This window comes from Pectinophora gossypiella, unplaced genomic scaffold (genome assembly GCF_024362695.1).
Source record: "Pectinophora gossypiella unplaced genomic scaffold, ilPecGoss1.1 Pgos_48, whole genome shotgun sequence".
NCBI lineage: Eukaryota > Metazoa > Arthropoda > Insecta > Lepidoptera > Gelechiidae > Pectinophora > Pectinophora gossypiella.
The window spans coordinates 393,521-407,941 of record NW_026063258.1 but is presented as its reverse complement, the minus strand read 5'-3'; the positions used below and the strand labels follow the sequence as shown (position 1 = coordinate 407,941).

The window sequence follows — 14,421 nt, the reverse complement described above, 5'->3', positions numbered from 1 at the left end:
TTTGTTTTTCCAGAAAATGTCTCAGAGGTAAAAATGATGTATTGGGGTGTGATCGGAACGTCATCTTGGAAAACTGCTCCGCATCAGGGAGACACCCTACGGCCTGGCAAAACTATAGCACCTAGAACTTTTTTGATTTCACGAGACCTATTGAAGTCTTGGTCAAATTCTATCGCGGTAAAAAAGTGGCGGGAAAACAAGACACGCGAGCAGCTTGCTGCGAGCGAACCACGCGACATCTAGTTATAATATATATAGCTACAAACCCATGTACTGACTGACTCACTCACTGACTCACTGACAGGGTTGTTCTCCCAGAAGGAGCGTCGGGGGGTAAAAATGATGTATAGGGGGTGTGATCTATATCTCCCGGTGAGTATGGGAAAACTTCCAGATCATGGAAAACTGCTCCGCATCAGGGAGACACCCTACAGTCTGGCGCAACTATTATACCTGGATCAATTTTTTTTTCGCAAAACCTATTTAAATCTTGGTCAAATTCTATTGTCTGTGAAAAAAAATCAAAATGGCGGAAAAACAAGATGGCCGCCATACAAAATTTTGTTTTTCCGGAAAATGTCTCAGGGGTAAAAATTGTGTATGGGAGTGTAATCGGAGTGTCTTGTTGAGTATGAAGACACTTCTCTATCTTCAAATCTGCTCCGCATCAGGGAGACACCCTACGGTCTGGCCAAACTGTCGCACCTAGAACATTATTTTTTCCACCAGGCCTATTATAATCTTGGTCAAATTTAATTGCAGTTGAAAAAAAATCAAAATGGCGGAAATTCAAGATGGCCGCCATACAAATTTTTCTTTTTTCCTGAAAATGCCTCGGGGGTAAAAAGGATGTATAGGAATGTGATCGGATCGTCATGTTGAGTATGGAAATACTTTTCGATCTTCGAAAGCTGCTCCGCATCAGGGAGACACCCTACAGTCTGGCAAAACTATTGCACCTGGGACGATTCTTTTTTCACGAAACCTATTTAATTCTTGGTCAAATTCAATCACAGCTGAAAATAAATCAAAATGGCCGAAAAACAAGATGGCCGCCATATAAATTTTTGTTTTTCCAGAAAATGTCTCGGGTGTAAAAATGATGTATAGGGGTGTGATCGGAACGTCATCTTGGAAAACTGCTCCGCATCAGGGCGGCACCCTACGGCCTGGGAAAACTATCGCACCTAGAACATTTTTGTTTTCACGATACCTATTTAAATCTTTGTCAAATTTTATCGCTGGTCAAAAAAAAACAAAATGGCCGAAAATCAAGATGGCCGCCATACAAATTTTTCGTTTTTCCTGAAAATGCCTCAGGTATAAAAATTATGTATAAAGGTTTTGATCGGAACGTCATGTAGAGTACGAGTATACTTTAAGGTTTTCGAAAACTGCTCCGCATCAGGCAGACACCCTACGGCCTGGCGAAACTATCGCACCTAGAATATTTCTGTTTTCACGAAACCTATTTAAATCTTTATCAAATTCTATTGCCTGTAAAAAAAATCAAAATGGCGGAAAAACAAGATGGCCGCCATACAAAATTTTGTTTTTCCAGAAAATGTCTCGGGGGTAAAAACTATTTACAGGGGTGTGATCGGAACGTCTTGTTGAGTATGGAAACACTTCTCTATCTTCAAAAACTGCTCCGCATCAGGGAGACACCCTACGGCCTGGCGAAACTATCACTTCTGGAACGATTCTTTTTCCACGAGACCTATTTAAATCTTGGTCAAATCCAATCCCCGGTGAAAAAAAATCAAAATGGCGGAAACACAAGATGGCCGCTATACAAAAAATTGTTTTACCAGAAAATGTCTCGGGGGTAAAAATGATGTACAGTTGTGTGATCGGGACGTCAAGATGTTTATGGACATGCTACTCGATCTTTGAAAACTGCTCCGCATCAGGGCAATACTCTACGGCCTGGCATAACTATCGCACTTGTGACATTTATTTTTCCACTATACGTACTTAAATCTTGGTCAAATCCAATCACCGTTAAAAATAAAACAAAATGGCGGAAAAACAAGATGGTTGCCATACAAAATTTTCGTTTTTCCCGAAAATGCCTTGGGGGTGAATATGATGTATGAGGGGTTTGATCGGATCATCATGTTGAGTATGGAAATCTTTTTCGATCTTGAAAAACTGCTCCGCATCAGGGAGACACCCTACAGTCTGGCAAGACTATTGCACCTGGAACGATTCTTTTTTTACGAAACCTATTTAAATCTTGGTCAAATTCTATCGCCGGTAAAAAAAACAAAATGGCGGAAAAACAAAACGGTCGCCATACAAAATTCCAGAAAATTGTTGTTTTTCCAGAAAATTCCTCAGGGGTAAAACGTATGTATGAGGGATTTGATCGGAACGTGATGTTGAGTATTGAAATACTGCTCGATCTTCGAAAACTGCTCCGCATCAGGGCCTCGCAAACCTATCGCACCTGGAACTTTTTTGTTTTCACGAGACCTAATTAAATCTTGATCAAATTTTATCGCGTGGCAATTACACTTTCTAATCCATTCTGCCCGGTGCGTCAAGGTCACTGGCTTGTCGATCAGGATCGTGTAGTTCGTAACCATGGTAACCACGATCTCAAGTGAGTTGGTGGGGAGTAACCATGTTAATCACGAGCTACTGTAATAGCGTCGATTATCCCAATCTCGATGTGCTTTGACGCCTCGCTCTAGGTGCATTGGGTACTGTAATTAGCGATTATCATAGTTTAAATAAGTCGTGTGAAGGTACCCAGTTACAGTTTTCAATCATACGTCCCTTTCCTTTTCGGTTGATAAGAAAATGACAGGTATAACTTCAAATAAACTTCGATAGTGTGTACTGGAATCAGCACCAACACCAGATGTTATTCTTGCATATTTAGTAACTAAGTAGGTAGTTATGTAATAGAAATATTTTATAAAATACTAATAGATGACTTTCCAGGCTATTTTCTCAAAAAAAGAAATACAGATGGAGCTGTCCAGATTTAACGTGATAAATACGTAAATACCTATTTTCTCATTACTCGAATAAATATATTATAATGCAATGGCAGTACATAAATTATCCGTAAAATTAGAAGGTTAAACGATCGCACGCACATCTGTACAGAGCCATCTATCTTTGTTTGGGAAAAGTAGTCTGGAAAGTCCCTTATTGGTAGGTACATACATACATACACAGCCTATATACGTCCCACTGCTGGGCACAGGCCTCCCCTCAATCAATCGGAGGAGGTATGGAGCATACTCCACCACGCTGCTCCACTGCGGGTTGGTGGAGGTGTTTTTACGGCTAATAGCCGGGACCAACGGCTTAACGTGCCCTCCGAAACACGGAATCATCTTACTTTTTTGGACAATCAGGTGATTCAAGCCTGAAAAGTCCTTACCAAACAAAGGACAGTCTCACAAAGTAATTTCGACAATGTCCCCATCGGGAATCGAACCCGGACCTCCAGATCGTGAGCCTAATGCTCTAACCACTAGACCACGGAGGCTGTTATGTCATTGGTAGGTACCTATAGATTTTGTAATAATATTTGTCTTGTATTTAAGCCAATAAAGACTACCAAAGGATGTTTGATGTGGAAATCTGGTCTCAAAAGGTCATAAGTTCACTGTCAGTAGGTAGGTATATAGGTACCTACATTAAAATGCAACTAACAATTTTGATACAACAAAAACACTGATTGTGAGATCTTATCAGTTGAAGTGGTGATAAACGACGTGATTCTACTATTTATATTTTTCAAAATAATTTTAAAATGAAACAATTTTATTAAAAGACAATGAAAGATATATTTTTAGAAATAAGTTGTTTTATTATATATTTAAATATCATAAGTAGGTGCAACCACACAAAATATTTCTACATTTAATTAAATAGTTGAAATAAAACAGCAACTTAACCAAGTGCTCTCGGCCTCCATGGTCCAGTGGCTGACTGTTGGGTCAACACATCTGGAGGTCCTAGGTTTTAATCCACAAAAGTTACTTTGTGATCCCCAGTTTGGTTAGGAGATGGCTGGCTGATCAACCGATTGCCTGAAGTAAGATAATCTATGCTTCGAATGGCATGTTAAGTTGCTGGTCCCAGTTACTACTTACTGATGTTAGTACATAGTCATTACATAAATCATGTCAGGGAACTTAATATGGTAACATATTAGTAAGTAGGTATAGAATAAACTTGACAATAACATTAAAATATATGGGTTATGTGCCTAACTAGCTTATTTAACTATTTAATGATATGATAATATAAATTATAAAGTGATTCAAGCTCGTAGTTTAACAACATTTATGAACATAAATAGCTACTAACTACATACAATGCAACGGAACGGCACACTTAACACAGCTCTTATGTTCACTAGATATTAATACTTTTGAGGTGAGCTCATCCTGCAAACAACGCATACATGAGCATCCATCAGGAATCTGAAAGCAAATAAATGTTCTTAAAAGAATAATTGTAGTTTTGATGTCCCTTGTTCACTTTTAACCTGCTAAATTACCTATTTTCTCATTGCTGGGGTACATAATTATTCAAAAATGTAATGTAATGATGGAATCATCATATAATATAAAACTAATTGTTTCTTGATATTAGGATCACATTATGTATAGAATGACATTGCTACCTATATTGCTTCTCTTTATTTTGATCAGAATAATAATAGGTGGAAGTTGTATCATCATAATATACCATCATCGTTTATACCCAAAAACAAAGATAAAAGATGCATATGTCTATTATCCATGAAGTTAGAAGTTTAAACGAAGAAAAAACTTAACAATGCCATTTACCTATTGTGTTTTTGGGGAACACCGATTGGAAAGTCCCCCATTATGATTGAAACACATAAAACCTTTTAAATACCTCTTACACAATGTAAATTATAATCCTTAATACTTTATTGGGTGAATATCAAAATGTGCCATGTTTGGTGGCAAACTTTCATATTTTGATTTTCGTGAAAAATTGGGTTCCAAGATGAAAAAGGATCCTCCTCCTCCTTTTGGACCCTTTATCATGTCGGAACCCAATTCATCACGAAAAAATAATATGAAAGTTCGCCACCAAACTTGGCACATTTTGATATTCACCCTATTACCTGTCTCGGAGTTATTTTTGTTTTTCTATATAATGTCACTCTTCATTTCTTTCCCTAAGCTTATGGCCTGTGATTTTGTCTTCTTGTATGCCTTCCCAAAGATATTCCACAACTTATACAGACACATTGCTTCCAACTCTCGGACTGGAACATTCATCAGGAGACTTGTTATTGTTGCTTGCATCTCTTAGTATGAGTTACACACAAAGTCGATCAGCATCTAACACCTATAAATAAATAACTTTATAATAACAGTGTCATTCGATTGTATATTACTTACATTGCAATTTATCAACGAACATTATCCACAAACTGTACTGTATCCACTATACGTTGCGTTTGGTTACACTACAGTACACAAACTTTTTATCATTTCGGCTTTATCCAAAACACATAATGGTTCTGAAAGTTTTACCAGTTGAATATCCACGCAAAAACGGGGAAGTAGGGCTCGACTCGATGAACTTGTAAGTTACAAATTCTAACAAAGTAAGTAGGAAAAAAGTAGCACAGGAAAATAATTATCAATACAATAGAACTTCATCAATTGTTCACCAACGAGATTTGTTTTTTTTTTGTTGTTTGTTTTGGTTTTCCCCGAAGGGTAAGGCAAAGGGAACTATGCCCATACAGCCATGTCTGACGTATTTTTTTTCTTGATGATTAATGAAATGATGAAAGGTGATGATGATGAAACCTAAGCCCCCACCCTCGGAGTAGACTCCTACTCCGAACCCCAAACGAATTAACTCAAAAGTCCGCATAAACTTTTGAGTTATGAAGCGGCTTCCTGACACGAAGCGAAAATAGGCAGATACACTTTGTTTATTGAATACTCCAATATAATAACACTCGCGAATGTCTTCCGACTAACTTAATGCGATCATTAACCACAAAACACCACTTCGTATTAATTATTTAGATTACTCAATGAAGAAAGCAACTGTCCCGTTCCCGTTTCCCGCCAAAAAGCCCTCACCAACGAGACAAAAAAAAAAAAAAATATAATTTTTTGTTTTCCCCGAAGGGTAAGGCAAAGGAAACCATGCCCATACAGCCATGTCTTACATATTTTTTTTCTTGATGATTAATGAAATTATAAAAGGTGATGACGATGAATGATGAAACCTAAGCCCCCACCCTCGGAGCAGACTCCTACTCAGGAACCCTAAACGAATTAACTCAAAAGTTCGCAAATCTTTGGAGTTATGAAGCGGCTGTTTGGCACGAAGCGAAAATAGATAGATACACTTTGTTTATTGAATATTCCGATATAATAACACTGTCGCGAATGTTTTCCGACTAACTTAATGCGGTCATTAACCACAAAACACCACTTCGTATTAATTATTTAGATTTAAGATTATTCAATGAAGAAAATAACTGTTCCGTTCCAGCCAAAAAGTCTAAAAAAATAAAATAAAATATATAAACCAAAGATATAAACATAAACTTTTTTTTAGTTATTTTATCCATGGAACAGGCAAAGAGAACATAACCCATACAGCCAAATGTACTACGTTAAATTCGTTAAAAATAGGTAAACGTATTTTAATTTTCTTAAATCGGAAGGCAATGGTACACAGCCATATAGTTTCTACAGTTGTTATGTCTTATCCACAGGTTACGTATTATTTATGCCATACCAACAGCTTCATCTTCTATTATAATAGCGCGGTCTTACCCGGGGTGAATCTAATTTCCTGGGGCCTTAAACTCAAGTTGCTTTGCGCCATGGATACACAGCGTTATCTATATTTTTTTGGGGAACGTAGCCAAGAATGTCCCTCATTGTGATAAGAATGTTCAATGTTCACTTTATATTAAATATTTAGATTATTCAAAACGCCCGACTGATGAAATGAAGGAACGGCAGCCCCCCAGACCTGCTTATTTGTGGTGGTATTAAGTGGTGACAAAATAAGAAAAAAAAAAAGATTATTCAATGAAGAAAGCAACTTTCCCGCCAAAAACCCACGGAAAATGAATGAAAATACTCAATCATTGTTGCTTATTTAAAAAAGTTAAATGGTACTGATGTGACAAAAAAACAATTAGATTTTATATTGCTTATTTATTAATTCCATCGATATCTATGTGTCCAAGTGACGTAAAAAAGTACCTCAATATTTTTCGATATTGGCTGTTTGAATCTGTTTTGGCAGAATTTCTTTGTTAGTCTCATGGAAAAAAAAAGTAAATTCGTACCAAAACCGTTGGCGCGAAAAAGTGACAAGCGTTTTTTCTTTCACTTGTATTTCAAGATTTCCAAAGGTAAGTCGATTTTGTTATTCATAATTTAACAATTATTTTTATATATGTAGGTATATAATAAGGTAATAATCTTTAAAATCGTAAAAAAGTAAGCCAAATAAACAATTATAATTGTAAGATATTTAACTTTCTGTACTGATTTTCTCCTTTTCACATAATGAAAGTGAAAACATTAAAAGGTAAGTACCTACCTACTTAAAAGCTATAAGTAATTCTTATTTTATTGTCTATCTAATAGATATACGTATAGTACAGAAGTGGTTTGTTTACAGATGAAGCGTTCAAGCGTTGAAATTCCATTGTGCTCTACAATGCTTCGCCGTCGCGTCGACGACGAGCAGCAGGCGACTGCTGTTACCTGCATCGGTGCCGGTAAGTACCTATTTAAATTTTAAGGAGCTTAATACCTAATGTACATTTTTTTATGTTACATCCATTTTACGAAACGATCGATTGATTTTATGATAATTATAATGTCTAAAATAGCCGCTTGAAATCAGCCATGGAAAAAACTTTACTTAATAACAAGCATTAAGTACCACCTACCTACTTAAATCAATTGCATTGCCCCTACATATGCTGTGTGACTAGAATAGGCGATAGTTACCTAATTACTATTAGTATTTTTTTAATATTTAAGTAAGTAGGTAGGTATATGAAGTAAGTTAGTTAACCTATGATATTTTATTTAGATGGTTAGAGAAGTTAACACTAGATAATAATAAGTAATAAGAGTGAATCCTTTTTGAATTATAACAATCTGAGTGTGATTCTGGTTTGACAGCAACCCATGTTGTAGCACAACAGTAACATCACTCATTAGATGACCTGTAATAAGTACCTAGGTCTGTAATGAATTATAATACACAAAAAAGTTAACATATAACCGTATTATTACTACTTATTCTATGTTATAGCAGTTATTCTCTTAATATTCTGTGTGAAAAGTTAAACCTTTCTCTAAAATCGTGTAAAATCCAACTAAATATGTTTGTTTTATGTGTAAAAGAAGTAGCATATTTTATCCAAAGTGACAAGTTACTACAGATGGTTAAATACAACCATAACCAACTTACAATACCTAATATTATAAGATATTAACTATCTAACTAAGAATTATAGAAATAAGTAATTAGGTAACAAAATTTTATGAAACAAGTTATGAATGAAGTAAGTATATAGAGATAGAGACATGGAAGCTTTGAAGTATTTAGTTTATCTGAAAAAAAAATTAATGCTATACTTAATAACATTTGTCTACAAGAAACTTTTAAATTACTGTCAAAGAATGTATGTAGGTTTGTCTATATTTTGAATATGGTTAGGGATATGGTTATCTTGATGACCCTCTTTGGTGACCCTCTTTGGTGGGGACTGAAGGAAACCCCATGTTGGTTGTGGTACACCTCGTCAGTAAATGTGTGCCAAGTTCTGTAGATATGGATGTATGTTTGTCCACGCATTTCTTAGAAACTACAAATCGTATTGCAATAATGCTTGTTTATGGGATTAAGTATCGGTCAACATAGGAAAGAATGCAAGTTTTATCGAAATTGGTTTAGCAATTTCCAACTATTGGTTGAAAAACAGCTAAAAATTAGGAATATTGTGTTTCGACTATACTAATAGAGGCTTCAAGCTTAAGTAACAATGATTACTAATGGTTTAAGCGTAAATTAAAGAAATTTGGAAAACGGTCAAGGGTGTGTGAATGTTATAGGTATTCCAGTGTTTTGTTAACGAAGGTATCTGGTTAGTGGCGTATTAATATTATTAGTCACACTCTCGAGTTTAAATGAAAAGTAATTTCAAAATTTTGATTCTAATTATTCAACTAAATATTATTTCGTACTTTTATTTGACAGATTTAGAAATCGGTTTAATTTTTTACATGACTTGTTGTGATAGCTATAAAGTAATAAGCAAAATAAAGTAACAACTTTATAATTATTTTTTACCGACTTCAAAAAAGGAGGAGGTTCTCAATTCGACCGTATTTTTTTTTTTTTTTTTTTTTTTTTTTTTTTTTTTTTTTTTTTTTTTTTTAATGTTTGTTCGGGCATATCTTCGTCGTATATGAACCGATTTTGATAATTCTTTTTTTGTTTGAAAGGAGATATACCCAAGGGGGTCCCATGTCAAGGAAGTCAGGATCTGATGATGGAAGACCAGAGAAATCGAGGGGAATTTTCAAAAATCGTAGGAGCGACTAGTGCGTTTGTAAAGTCATATTGATTGGATCGATCTTTAGGCTTCGGGAAAACTTCCCGACCTTCGAAATCTGGTCAGCATCAGGGAGATACCCTATGGCCTGGCAAAACTATACAACCTGGAGCAATTTTTCTTTCACGAAACGTATTTAAATCTTGATCAAATTCAATCGCCGGTGCAAAAAAACAAAATGGCGGAAAAAAAAATGGCCGCCATACAAAATTTTGTCGATTTTGGAAGAAGCCCGTTTGGGTAAAAATAATGTATGGGGCGCTTACTCAAAACGTCATGTAGAGTACGGAAATACTTTCTGGTCACCAAAAACTGCTCCGCATCAGAGAGATACTCTACGGCCTGGCAAAACTATCGCACGTGAACCAATATTTCTTTCAGAGCACTTATTTAAATCTTGGTCAAATTTCATAGCGCGTAAAAAAAAAACAAAATGGCGGAAAAACAAGATGGCCGCCATACACAATTTTGTTTTTTCAGAAAATGTCTCGGGATATAAAATATATATCGGGGTTGTGATCGTATCGTCATGTTAAGTATGGAAATACTTCCCGATTTTCGAAAACTGCTCCGCATCAGGGTGACACCCTACGGCCTGGCGAAACTATCACACCTGAACCAATTTTTCTTTCACGAAACCTATTTAAATCTTGGTCGAATTTAATGGCCGGTGAAAAAAATACAAAATGGCGAAAAAACAAGATGGCCGCCATACAAAATTTTGTTTTTCCAGAAAATGTCTTGGGGGTAAAAATGATGTATAGGGGTGTGATCGGAACGTCATCTTTGAAAACTGCTCCCAATCAGGGAGACATCCTACGGTCTGGCAAACCTATTGCACCTGGATTTTGTTTGTTTCCACGACACCCATTTAAATCTTGGTCAAATTCTGTCGCCGGTGAAAAAAAACAAAATGGCGGAAAAACAAGATAGCCGCCATACGAAGAGGGACAGTTTCGAATAAACAGGACACGCGAGCTGCTTTAGCAGCGAGCGAACCACGCGAAATCTACTGTATCTATATGTATGCGTGAGTGTGTATGATAGCAGCTTCCACTGACAACCACATGTGTGTATGTACACATACACATGTGTGTGTGTGTGTGCGTGTGTCTGTGTGTGTGCGTGTGTGCGTGTGTACGTGCGCGTGTGCTCGTGTGCGTTAGCGCGTGTGTGAGTGTGTGTGTGTAAACATGTTCATCAATAATAATTGTGATCACTACTAATAATATATTATATTATTATATATGAATATAAATCAGAAAATCTGTCTGTCTGCATCCTTGCTCGGTCTAACCATCACTTAAAATCGTAAAATAAAATAAAATTTTTAACAAAAAAAAACCGACTTCAAACGCAAAACTAAAAAGCAATAAATAAATTTACTTCGCACAAAGTAATTAGTACGTATTTTCAATTAGTTAATTAATTTATAATTCTGAAGTCGGTGCCAAGTAAATGCTACAACAACCCTACTACAATATCAAATTACTATGTACACACAATATTGTTTAATACCTATATCAAAGCAATTACAAAACAATGTCAAACAAAAAATTACAAAACAATCAGTATTGAAAAATATATGAATCGGTACTTCGTTGTAGCATTTCCTTGGCACCGACTTCAGAATTATAAATTAATTAACTAATTGAAAATACGTACTAATTACTTTGTGCGAAGTAAATTTATTTATTGCTTTTTAGTTTTGCGTTTGAAGTCGGTTTTTTTTTTGTTAAAAATTTTGTTTATTACTTTACAGCTGTCTAAAGATATGGAAAACGCCGAATATAATGAGTGTATAAAAAAATACCATACCTCCACAACCCTGATACAGTAAAAATTAATGTAGGTATATATACTATGTTATTAGTATAACATTATGTGTATATGTACCTAGGGTTCCGTCCACAGAATAGGTTAGTAAAGGAAAATTATGTGTATGTATGTATTATAGATACACATCTAACGCATAAGTAGGAGCGAGACAGACTATTCCAACATAGTATAATTCTTTATTTGATGCCTATAGCTTGGGTGTTGTTCAACTCAATCGTCTTATATCTAGATACTTGGATTTCGCCATCAGAATTTTCTTTTACTGATCTTTTTTGTGTACGGAACCTTAGGTGCGCGAGTCCAAATAGCACTTGCCTGGATTTTTTACATGCCTATCTCAATGGGAAATATTTTTATTTATTTATATATAGCCTTTTTTTCAGATATAGAAGTTACATTTTAAAGATTTTCCTTAATCTATGTGCCTTCGGGCAAAGGTCTCCCCCATTTTTCTCTAATCTGGTCCAGGTCTTAGTGTTTTCAGCCATTGACATTATTTCGTCGGCCCACCTTTTAAATTGCCTACCCCTGTTTCTCTTATGGCCTCTAGGGTACCATAGTGTAACAACTTTGCTCCATTTATCTCCACCTCTAATAGTATGTCCAGCCTACTTCCGGGAAATATGCGTAATCTTAAGTATGTATTTTTTCGAGGTAGTTGCTTAGAATGATATTCGATAGTCTTAAGTTCATAGTTTCAGTATTCCATGAGTTTTTTTATTTTATATAACATATCATTACTTACAGAACCATTATGCCATTTTGTATATTGTAAAGTGGGCGCTTCGTATTTTTTTCACTTTAGCCACAGATACGATGGCAATGTTGACGAATTTATTGATCGACTTTTGATGTTCAACAAGTTCAAGTACAAAGTGTGCTCTATCTACATGACTGTCGTGACTTTGCTTTTGCTGCTTTGTGCGGCACGAGCTGACGACATTGTGTAAAAGTGCTTAAACAAATGCTATTTTAACTATTAAATAATCAAGGCAACGATTACACACTATATCTAGGTTTATTGATCCGACTGAAATTTTATGTGTGTAGTTTATTTTTTTTTTAATAAAAGGTAATTTAATTTTCCTGTAATAATTATTTCATTCTCTGTAATTATATCTGCGGATATTTTTTTTTATTAAAAAAAGATTATTGGAGAATGATAATATTGATAATTATATTTAAGTATATAGGGTAAACTTCCTAATTATTAGCGCCTTAAATTATTGGTACGGTCTAATCATTTCTCAAATTTTAATGTTCACACTGAAATTAACCCTTTCATGGACAGAGACCATGGGTCATTGATGGTTCATAATAGGTAGTATGAGAGTGTGACAACTTGGAGTCGGAACGTCATTAGACGTTCTGTCCATGAAAGTGTTAAGGCGCTTAAAATGGTTTGTAAAAAAAAATTGCCCATTACCTAGAACCAGATAGGACAATATTTTTGTTTATATAGCAATAGTCAGTAGGGGTGGCAATAATAGGGTGTATTACCTTATCTATTAATTAAATTCATATCTAACATTTACTGTTTCATTAGGTCTAACACACCAAGGCTCCGATATGTATGAAGGTAACAATTCGCAATGTACGGTTATCTCAGCATGCGCTTCAATTTATTCAGTGTTCCATAATCGCGCATCTTTCGCTACTGTCGAAATTGATGAAATTTTAAAAATGGGGGATACACTTTACATGCAGTTAAAATATTTACTTCAGAGGGGTGTCAGTTATTTTATGCCAGATGAATTACCCAATGAGCTTCGCGTCGGGAGTAACGTCGTACATATAATTAGCATGGAGGACAACTGGATCATTTCTAATACGTATCCTACAACCCCCGCGAATAAAGACATAGGTTTATTAACTTTAAAGAATATATTGGACAACAGAGTGTTTTTTAATACAAATGACTATACTGTTGATTCGCAATTCGCTTACAATGTAAACAATTCAAATCACAACGACAGTACCGATAGCATATTGTTTACGGGTCAGGGTTATACTTTTAGTTTTTGGCGGTTTAATGGTGAATATTATTTCTTTAACAGCCATGCGGTTAACAGCAAAAACATTAATATAGGAAAGGGCAAGCCAGAGGACGGTCCTTACGTAGCACGTTTATTTAAATGTAATTCAACCGAAGCGCTAGCAAAACTTTTGCTCGCGAATGAAATTTACGACGGATCCGAATACTCATTGACAAGATTAAGAGTACTAAATGACGACCTTATATGGCAAAATGAATCGCGAGTTAGTTCCGAAACGTCACAGTCCATTTTAGTAGATTTAATATCGTCACCATTACTGAATGTGAATCAAACTTTAGATTCAATTTTGATGAACTATCAGTCAACACTGGCCCCACTTAAAACCTCTGTGCAAAATTCAGATAATGACTTTATAAATGATTTAAAATTGTCAACTTTGAAACCAGTTGTCCTATTGAAAGAATTGATAATGAAGTCGAAAATAAATCCGTTAAAAAAAAGGCGGCCGACCCAAAAAACAGAAACGCGGACCAAAACCGAGTAAAGAAAACGCGCATCGCGAAGCTGTAAGGAAATATACAACGAAAAACCCCGCTGTTAATCGCAAGGCAGTTCTACGGTATAACGAACGCAATCCAGACATTCACCGCGAGGCCGTTCAACGGTATAACGAACGCAATCCAGACGTTAACCGCGAGGCCGTTCAACGTTATAACGAGAACAACCCAGACGTTAATCGCGCGGCCGTTCAACGTTATAACGAGAACAACCCAGACGTTCATCGCGCGGCCGTTCAACGTTATAACGAGAACAACCCAGACGTTCATCGCGCTGCCGTTCAACGTTATAACGAGAACAACCCAGACGTTCATCGCGCGGTCGTTCAACGTTATAACGAGCTTCACCCCGAAATTATCAAAAAAGCAGTACAAAAATACACAGAAAACAGTCGTAACATTG

The 14,421-nt window shown here is 35.8% G+C and overlaps 1 long non-coding RNA gene across 1 annotated transcript; it reads right to left on the bottom strand.

Annotated features, from left to right (window-relative positions):
• Window positions 1-3,839: 3,839 nt before the first annotated feature.
• Window positions 3,840-5,701, bottom strand: LOC126381375 (uncharacterized). Its single transcript, XR_007568785.1, has 3 exons — window positions 5,429-5,701; window positions 5,129-5,355; window positions 3,840-4,451 (listed from the first exon to the last, which is right to left on the bottom strand). It is a non-coding gene; the product is annotated as an uncharacterized LOC126381375 (long non-coding RNA).
• Between the last annotated feature and the right edge of the window lie 8,720 nt (window positions 5,702-14,421).